This window comes from Arachis hypogaea, chromosome 10 (assembly GCF_003086295.3).
Source record: "Arachis hypogaea cultivar Tifrunner chromosome 10, arahy.Tifrunner.gnm2.J5K5, whole genome shotgun sequence".
NCBI classification, from domain to species: domain Eukaryota; kingdom Viridiplantae; phylum Streptophyta; class Magnoliopsida; order Fabales; family Fabaceae; genus Arachis; species Arachis hypogaea.
Genome location: NC_092045.1, coordinates 32,335,965 through 32,346,928, shown reverse-complemented (window position 1 = coordinate 32,346,928; position 10,964 = coordinate 32,335,965).

The following is a 10,964-nucleotide window of genomic DNA, read 5'->3' as shown; positions in this document are numbered from 1 at the left end:
TTTCTATAATTACACCTGCGCCACTCCCGGTTTTGTTCGAGGAGCCGTCCATGTAGAGATTCCATTTTGTGGGAGTACCCGGGGTGTTAGTGTACTCGGCAATGAAGTTGGCCAGATATTGTGATTTGATAGCTGTCCGAGCTTCATATTGAAGATCAAATTCGGATAACTCAACTGCCCACTGTAAAATTCTTTCAGCTAAGTCTGTTTTCTGTTAGATGCCTTTTATGGACTGGTTGGTTCATACTCTGATAGTGTGAGTTTGAAAGTATGGCCGGAGTCATCGAGAAGTAAATATAAGGGCATAGGCAACCCTTGTAGAGCCTTACTTATGAAGTAAATTGGTTGTTGCCCACTTTTGTCTTCTCTAACTAGTGCCAAAGCTATTGCCCGGCTTCCTACGGCGAGGTATAGTATGAGTTCTTCGCCTTCTCGAGGTCGAGTAAGGACGGGTGGTTGCCCCAAAAATTTCTTGAAATCTTGGAAGGCTTGTTCGCATTCTGGGGTCCACTCAAACCTCTTTCCCTTCCTTAATGTTGCATAGAAGGGGAGAGATCTTAAGGCTGATCCAGCTAGGAACCTAGACAGAGCCGCTAGTCTTCCATTAAGTTGTTAGACCTCTTTGACACAGGTCGGAATTTTCATGCGAAGTATGTCATGGCACTTATCTGGGTTTGCTTCAATTCCTTTTTGGGTGAGAATAAAGCCCAAGAATTTGCCAGCTTCTACCGTGAAAGTGCATTTTGCGGGATGAAGTCCCATCTCATGCTTTCTTCTGGTATTGAACACTTCAGCGAGGTCGGATAGCAACGTTTCCTCCCTTTGTGTCTTTACCAACATGTCATCGACATAAACTTCCTTTAGCTTCCCAATGTGGTTGGCGAAGACTTTGTCCATCGCTCTTGGGGTCAAGAATGAGGTCTTTTCTTGTTTGGGTGGATACATTGGAATTTGATTGTATCCTGAATAAGCATCCATAAAGGAGAGGTATTTATATTTGGAAGAGGCATCCACTAGAGTTTCTATACTTGGGAGCGGGTAGGGGTCTTTTGCGTAGGCCTTATTGAGGTCAGTCTAATCGGTACACATCCGCCACTTTCCATTTGACTTCTTTACCAAGACGACGTTGGCTAGCCACAAGGGGTACTCGACCTCCCTTATGAACCCTGCCTCGAGTAGGGCTTGCACCTGCTCTTCCACAGCTTGGGATCTTTCTGGGCCAAGCTTCCTACGCTTCTGTTGCACTGGCCGAAATCCAGGATATTCTGCCAGTTTATGGCACATTAGCTCGGGATCTATACTGGGAATGTCTGCGGCCTTCCATGCAAAGAGATCGGTATTATCCTTTAGGAACTGTATCAGTAGCTCCTTTAGGTCTCCCTTTAGGGTTGCTCCTATATTTGTTATATTATCCTGGGTATCCCCGATCTGGACTTCTTCGGTCTCACCTTCAGGTTGTGGACGAAGTTCTTCGTGAGCTCGAACTCCCCCGAGTTCGATGGTGTTGATTTCCTCTCCTCTGGGGTTGCCTTTTAGGTTTAGAATTTTGTTATAACAGTGTCGCGCGAGTTTTTGGTCTCCCTTTATGGTAGCGATCCTTTCCAGAGTTGGGAACTTCTTGCATAGGTATGGAGTGGAGACAACAGCGGCGAGCTGGTTCAGCGTTGTCTGACCTATTAGAGCGTTGTAGGCTGAGCTCACGTCGACTACAATGTATTCTATGCTTAGTGTCCTTGACCGAGTTCCTTTTCCAAAGGTTGTATGTAGTGAGATGTACCTTAATGGTTGAATGGGGGTGTCTTCTAGCCTAAACAAGTTATTTAGATATGCTCTGAGTTCTTTTTGTTGTAAGCCGAGCTTATCGAAGGTGGATTTGAACAGTATATCCGCAGAGCATCCTTGGTCGCTAAAGTTCGGTGGAGGTTGGCATTGGCAAGTATTATGGTAACAACCACGGGATCATTATGACCCGGGATGATGCCCGCGGCGTCTTCTTGAGTGAAGGTAATAGTGGGGAGGTCGACCGACCTGTCCCCTCCTCCAACATGGTATACCTCCTTAAGGTGTCTTTTGTGCGACGACTTAGAGATCCCTCCTCCTGCAAATCCTCCATTTATCATGTGGACATGCCTCTCAGGGGCGTGAGGAGGACGTTCAGCTCGTCCAACCTCTTCATCCCTTTTTCTCTTCTTCGGTTCATCTGTTTTGTTTGCCAGGAATCTATCTAGTCTTCTTTCCCGAGCCAGCTTTTTTACAACATTCTTTAGGTCGTAGAACGCGTGGGTAGGGTGCCCGTAAACTCGGTGGTATTCGTAATACTCTATCCGACTTCCTCCTCCTTTATGCTTAATCAGACAAGGGGTCGGGATCTTCTCAGTGTTGCATATCTTTCGGTAGATATCCACAAGAGACACCCGAAGAGGGGTGTAGTTGTGGTATTTCCTAGGTTTCTCAGTAACTTGGTCTTCTTTCTTCCTGGATTCTTTATCCTTATCCCGAGGTGTGTAGGAGAATTTGGCTTTTGAGCTATCTCCCAATCGGGAGTTCTCTTCCATGTTGATATATTTTTTCGCCCGTTCTTGAACCTCATTTAGAGATGTTGGGTGCTTTTTGGATATTGAGTGGCTAAAAGGTCCTTCTCTTAAGCCGTTGATGAGCCCCATGATAGCCACCTCTGTTGGAAGACTTTTATGTCAAGACATGCCTTATTGAATCTTTCCATGTAGTTGCAGGGGCTTTTTTGATCTCCTTGCTTAATACCTAACAGGCTAGGGGCATGCTTGGCTTTATCTTTCTGGATGGACAATCTAGCTAGGAACTTCTTGGCAAGGTCATTGAAGCTTGCTATTGACCTTGGCGGCAAACTGTCGAACCACTTTATTGCCGTAAGGTATCCGTAAGATACATCTGGTGCACGGAATTGTGATTCACACTTTTTACAACTCCGGTGCCACTAACCAGCAAGTGCACTGGGTCATCCAAGTAATACCTTACGTGAGTAAGGGTCGATCCCACGGAGATTATCGTCTTGAAGCAATCTATGGTTATCTTGTAAACCTTAGTCATGAGATTAATAATGATTTTTAGTTTTATTTGTAAAAAGTAAAAGAACATGAATTGAATAATACTTGTTGTGCAGTAATGGAGAACATGTTGAGGTTTTGGAGATGCTCTGTCTTTTGAATCTTTGCTTTTCTACTGTTGTCTTCTTCACAGATGCAAGGCTCCTTCCATGGCAAGTTGTATATTGGTGGATCACCATTGTCAATGGCTACTATCTGTCCTCTCAGTCAAAATGGTCCAACTACGGGTTCTGTAGGGCTAATCATCTGTCGGTTCTCACTCGTGCTGGAATAGGATCCACTGATCTTTTTACCACAAACAAGGTTTAGACTTTCCGGATCTCAAGAGTGCTACCAATTGGTTCTAGCTTATACCACGAAGACTCTAGTTTCATGGATTTGAACACTCTGTTGTTAGGAAAGGCAATCAAACTCGTGAACCAAGAACCCAATATATACACACTCAATCTAAGGTAGAACGGAAGTGATTGTTAAGCATGCGTTCATAAGTTGAGAATGGTGATGAGTGTCACGGATCATCACATTCATCATGTTGAAATGTGAATGAATATCTTAGAATAGAAACAAGCGTGATTGAATAGAAAACAGAAATAATTGCATTAATCCATCGAGACACAGCAGAGCTCCTCACCCCCAACCATGGGGTTTAGAGACTCACGCCGTAGAAGATACAAATTCAGATGTAAAATGTCATGAGGTACAAAATGAATCTCTAAAAGTAGTTTTTATACTAGATTAGTAACCTAGGTTTATAGAAAATGGGTAGACTAAGGTAGATAGTGCAGAAATCCACTTCTAGGGCCCACTTGCTGTGTGTTTGGACTGATCATTGAAGCTTTCATGTGCATAGATTTTTCCTGGCGTTAAACGCCAGCTTTGGTGCTAGTTTGGGCATTTAACTCTAACTTTTATGCCAGTTTTGGCATTTAACGCCAGAAAAGGGTAAAAAGCTGGCGTTTAAACGCCAGTTTGCGCTATCAAATCTCGAAAAAAGTATGAACTATTATACATTGCTGAAAATCCTAAGATGTCTACTTTCTAACGCAAATGAGAGTGCACCAATTAGGCTTCTGTAGCTCCAGAAAATCCATTTTGCATGCAGGAGGGTCAGAATCCAACATCATCTGCAGTCCTTTTTCAGCCTCTGAATAAGATTTTTGCTCAGGTCGCTCAATTTCAGCAAGAAATACCTGAAATCACAGAAAAACACACAAACTCATAGTAAAGTCCAGAAATATGATTTTTGCATAAAAACTAATAAAAATATACTAAAAAGTAACTAAAGCATACTAAAAACTACATGAAAATACCACCAAAAAGCGTATAAAATATCCGCTCATCACAACACCAAATTTAAACTGTTGCTTGTCCTCAAGAAACTAGATAAATAAAATAGAGTAGAAAGAAAATCAAGAGGCAATACATCTCAGAGTTTTAAGTGAAGCTCAGATTCTAATTAGATGAGCGGGACTAGTAGCTTTTTGCTCCTGAACAGTTTTGGCATCTTAATTTATCCTTTGAAGTTCAGAATGATTGGCATCCATAGGAACTCAAAATTCAGATAGTGTTATTGATTCTCCTAGTTTAATATGTTGATTCTTGAACACAGCTACTTTATGAGTCTTGGCTGTGACCCTAAGCATCTTGTTTTCCAGTAGTATTACAGGATACATAAATGCCATAGAAACATAACTGGGTGAAGCTTTCAGATTGTGACTTAGCTTTGCTAGAGTCCCCAGTTAGAGGTGCCCAGAGTTCTTAGGCACACTCTTTTGCTTTGGATCACGACTTTAACCACTCAGTCTCAAGTGTTTCACTTGGACCTTCATGACACAAGCACATGGTTATGGACAGCTTGATTATCCGCTTAGGCCAGGATTTTATTCCCTTGGGCCCTCCTATCCATTAATGCTCAAAGCCTTGGATCCTTTTTACCCTTACCTTTTGGTTTAAAGGGCTATTGGCTTTTTCTGCTTGCTTTTTCTTTTTTTTTTCTTTTTTTTGCAAGCTTTGTATTTTTCACTGCTTTTTCTTGCTTCAAGAATCAATTTTATGATTTTTTAGATTATCAATAACATTTTTCTTTCTTTTCATCATTCTTTCAAGAGCCAACAATTTTAACATTCATAAACTTCACTATAAAAAATATGCACTGTTCAAGTATTCATTCAGAAGACAAAAAGTGTTATCACCACATAAAAATAATTAGAATTTTTCTTATTGAAAACTTGAAATAATTGCCTCCTTACTCTAAAAAAATCTACTATTTTATTCATGTTTAGTGATGATGAGAAGAATAAATTATAGCTTACTTGGAGATAATAAAAATAAAAATGAAAAAATAAAGACCATAATTACTACTACTCATGTAATTCTTAAGATAGGTTTCTAATAATAAAAGTTATCACAGATTTAAGATTAGGACTCAACAACCTTTATTTTGGGAGATGGATGCTCCTTCAATCTATGGGGTGTCTGGTCCCTCAAGGGAGAGCTTTCTGGCGCTTCAGCTCCTGTAGCTCACGCCCTTGCTTTTCTTGTTCATTAAGCAGCTTGCAGAGCATGCTATTTTGATATTGCTGTTCTTCCTTAAGTTGATCCATAGCATCTTGCAGCTTGGTGACAGATGCTTCTAGGCGGGCCCAATAGTCAATTTGAGGGATTTCTGGGAGGAACTCTTGCGCCCTCCTATTGATGGAGTTGTCGTGTAGTTGTTGTCCCTCCATTGACTTTTTAGTGATTGGATGCTCGACTGAGATGAACTTATCCACTCCCATCTTTACCCCAGCATCTTTACATAGCAGAGAGATTAAGCTTGGGTAAGCCAATTTGGCTTTAGTGGAGTTCTTATTTGCAATTATGTAAATCTCACAAGAAATCAGATGATGAATCTCCACTTTGTTTCCCAGCATAATTCAATGAATCATCACTGCTCTTTTGACAGTGACCTCAGAGCGGTTGCTAGTGCACAGTATAGAATGCCCAATGAAGTCCAACCAGCCCCTAGCGAATGGTTTGAGATCACCTCTCTTGAGTTAGTTTGGGACACCTTTTGAGTTGGTTATCCACTTAGTTTCAGGGAGGCATATGTCCTCTAGAACTTGGTCCAAACGCTTATCTACTCTCACCATTCTCCTATTAAAGGATTCTGGATCATCTTGTAGTTGAGGCAGCTTGAAGACCTCTCTTATTTTATCAAGGTAGAAGTAAATAGTCTTCCCTCTGACGATAGTTCAAAAGGTATGGAAAGCAGTTCCCGTCATTCTTCGTTTATTTGTTAGCCACATATTTGAGTAGAATTTCTGGACCATGTTTCTTCCCACCTTTGTCTCAGGATTAGCTAGGATTTCCCAACCTCTATTTCGAATCTGTACTTGGATCTCCGGATATTCATCTTCTTTCAGATCGAACTTAACTTCCGGGATCACTAACCTCAAACCCATTATTTTGTGGTAATAGTCTGCATGTTCTTTGGTTAAGAACCTCTCATGATTCCAAAGTGATTTTGGATTATTCTCTTTCTTGCCTCTTAAAGTGATTTATTTTTCTTTAGGGGCCATGATCTTGGTGAGGTTTTGCTTAGTGATCACGGGAAAACACACCAAACTTAGAGGTTTGCTTGTCCTCAACCAAAAGAAAGGAAATGAGAGGAATAGAGGGGGATACAAATTCGAATGGTGGACGTATGTGGGTGGCCAAACGTGTATTTAAAAGGGAGGGGGTGGGATTCGAAAATTAAAAAAAAAGATATGATAGAAAGATATGATTTGTAAAAGATGAATCATGATATGAAAAAGATGAGATTTTAAAATTCGAAAGATATGGAAAAGATATAAAGAAGTTAAATCTGAAATTTTGTTGATGCATCTAAGAATTAATAGATGAAATGATGAGTTGGAAAAGATTTGGAAAGAAATTGAAAAGATAAATGAGTTTTTGAAAAATATTTGAAAAAGATTTTGAAAGAAAATGAAAAAGAATTTAGAAGATTATTACATTTTTGAAAATTGAATTTGAGAGATGAAGATTTGTAACATGTTTATGCAGAAAATTATGAATTAAAACATGAAAATTTGAAAAAAATTGAAGTGAAAAACAATCACCTCCCCCTGTCTGTTTTGGCGTTAAACGCCCAGAATGGTATCCATTCTGGCGTTTAACGCCCATTTGTTGGCCAATTTGGGCGTTTAACACCCAGCCAGGTACCTTGGCTGGCGTTAAACGCCAGAAATCTTTTATCACTGGACATTTTTCTAAACGCTCAGGATGTTACAACTCTGGCATTAAATCCCAGAATGGTCTCCATTCTGGCGTTTAACGCCCATAATGGTATTTTTACTGGCGTTAAACGCAGAATGGGTAAAAATGCCCCTTACTGGCATTTTCGTGCCAGTGAGCTCCTTTTCTCTACTTTATGCTCTGAATCCTTTTGTAACTCTGTAAGCTTCTACAATTGACAATTAACCTTAAAGATAATTTATATCAAACTCCTATAATTATTATTTAAATGAATAATAATAAAAAACTTTTGCTAATGGCTGGGTTGCCTCCCAGCAAGCGCTTCTTTATTGTCTTTAGCTGGACTTTTACTGAGCTTTAATCTAGTCTCAGTTTTGAGCATTCTTGCTCAATATTGCTTTCAAGATAATGTTTGACTCTCTGTCCATTAACAATGAACTTTTTGTCAGAGTCAATATCCTGAAGCTTTACATATCAATATAGTGACACACTTGTAATCACATATGGTCCCCTCCACCAGGATTTTAATTTCCCAGGGAACAATCTGAGCCTAAAGTTAAATAGCAGAACCTTCTGTCCTGGCTTAATGACTCTGTATGACAGCTTCTTGTCATGCCACCTTTTTGCTTTCTCCTTATAAATGTTTGCATTTTCGAAAGCATTGAGTCTGAATTCCTCTAGCTCATTCAACTGGAGCAATCTTTTCTCTCTAGCTAACTTGGCATCAAGGTTTAGGAATCTGGCCTAGTAGGCCTTGTGTTCCAGTTTCACTGGCAGGTGACAGGCTTTTCCATACACAAGCTGGTATAGAGAGGTCCCTATAGGAGTTTTGAATGCAGTTCTGTATGCCTACAAAGCATCATCCGGACTCCTTGCCCAATCCTTTCTACGGGTATTTACAGTCCATTCCAGGATTTGTTTTAGTTCTCTATTTGAGGCTTCAGCCTGCCCATTTGTCTGTGGATGATCTGGAGTTGCCACTTTGTGGTTAATCCCATATCGGATCAGAGTAGAGTCAAGCTATTTATTGTAGAAATGAGTTCCTCCATCACTGATTAGTATTCTGGGGACACCAAATCTGCTGAAGATATGCTTCTGGAGGAACTTCAGCACTGTTTTAGTATCATTAGTGGGTGTTGCAATTGCCTCCACCTATTTAGATACATAGTCTACTACCACCAGAATATAAGTGTTTGAGTATGATGGCGGGAAAGGCCCATGAAGTCAATACCCCATACATCAAACAACTCAATCTCTAAGATCCCTTGTTGAGGCATGGCATAACCGTGAGGCAGATTACCAGCTCTTTGGCAACTGTCACAGCTACGTACAAACTCTCGGGAGTCTCTATAGAGAGTAGGCCAGTAGAAACCACATTGGAAGACTCTTGTGGCTGTCCGCTTACTTCCGAAATGTCCTCCATATTGTGAATCATGGCAATGCCATTGGATCTTCTGTGCCTCTTCTCTGGGCACACACCTATGGATTATTCCGTCTGCACATCTCTTAGAGAGATTTGGTTCATTGATGAGTGGATAATTTATACGCATTTTGGCATTGTTTTTAGGTAGTTTTTAGTAGGATATAGTTACTTTTAGGGATGTTTTCATTAGTTTTTATGCTAGATTCACATTTCTAGACTTTACTATGAGTTTGTGTGTTTTTCAGTGATTTCATGTATTTTCTGGCTGAAATTGAAGGACCTGAGAAAAACTCTGATAAAAGGCTGACAAAGGACTACTGATGCTATTGGATTCTGACCTCCCTGCACGCAAAATAGATTTTCTGGAGCTACAGAACTCCAAATGGCGCACCCTCAAAAGCGTTGGAAAGCAGACATCCAGAGCTTTCCAGCAATATATAATAGTTCATACTTTATTCGAGATTAGATGACGTAAACTGGCGCTCAACACCAGTTCCATGTTGCATTATGGAGTCAAACACCAGAAACACGTCACGAACCAGAGTTGAACGCCAAAAACATGTTACAACTTGGCGTTCAACTCCAAAAGAAGCCTCTGCACGTGTAAAGCTCAAGCTCAACCCAAGCACACACCAAGTGGGCCCCGAAAGTGGATTTATTCATCAATTACTTACTTCTGTAAACTCCAGTAGCTAGTCTAGTATAAATAGGACATTTTACTATTATACTAGGTGTCTTTGATTGTCTAGTCTTTTGACCATTCGGTCTTTTGATCATTCATGGGGGCTGGCCATTCGGCCATGCCTGGACCATCACTTATGTATTTTCAACGGTGGAGTTTCTACTCACCATAGATTAAGGGTGTGGAGCTCTGCTGTACCTCAAGTTTTAATGCAATTACTACTATTTTCTATTCAATTCAGTTTATTCCTGTTCTAAGATATTCATTGCACTTCACCATGACGAATGTGATGATCCGTGACACTCATCATCATTCTCACCTATGAACGCGTGACTGACAACCACCTCCGTTCTACCTTAGACCGAGCGCATATCTCTTGGATTCCTTAATCAGAATTTTCGTGGTATAAGCTAGAATTGATGGCGGCATTCATGAGAATCCGGAAAGTCTAAACCTTTTCTATGGTATTCCGAGTAGGATTCAGGGATTGAATGACTGTGACGAGCTTCAAACTCGTGATTGTTGGGCGTGATGACAAACGCAAAAGAATCAATGGATTCTATTCCGACATGATCGAGAACCGACAGATGATTAGCCGTGCCGTGACAGAGCATTTGGACCTTTTTCACCGAGAGGATGGGATGTAGCAATTGACAATGGTGATGCCCTACATACAGCTTGTCATGGAAAGAAGTAAGAAGGATTGAAAGTATAAAAGCAGTATGTTGCAGAGATCCAAAAGGAACACAACATCTCCATACACTTATCTGAAATTCTTACCAATGATTTACATAAGTATTTCTATCTTTATTTTCTGTTTATTTATTATTATTATTCGAAAACTCATAACCATTTATTATTTGCCTAACTGAGATCTACAAGATGACCATAGCTTGCTTCATACCAACAATCTCCGTGGGATCGACCCTTACTCACGTAAGGTTTATTACTTGGACGACCCAGTGCAGTTGCTAGTCAGCTGTGCGAAGTTGTGAAGTTATGTTTGGACCATGGTATCATGCACCAAGTTTTTGGCGCCATTACTAGGGAGAGAACAAACATGAATGCCATTATCAGAAATCACAATTTTGCCTATCAAGTTTTTGGCGCTTGCCGGGGATTGTTCTAGTTTGGACAACTGACGGTTCATCTTGTTGCTCAGATTAGGTAATTCTCTTTTTGTTTTCAAAAATTTTTCAAAAATCTTTTAAAAAAAATTTTTCTCATCTGTTTTCGAAAATTTTTCAAAATTCTTAAGAATGGATTCTAGAGTTTCATGAAACATGTTGAAGCCTGGCTGGCTATAAAGCCATGTCTAAATTCTTTTGGACTGAGGCTTCAACTAATCACCACAATGCATGTAATGCCCTGCTGAAGCTTGGCTAGCTATTAAGCCATGTCTAATTCCTGGACTAGAGCTTCAGACTAACATTGAAAGATTCCTGGAATTCTTCTTAAAAATTTTTGAAATTCTTATTTTCTTTTTCCTATATGTTTTTCGAAAAGATAAAAGAAAATATAAAAAAATTATAAAATC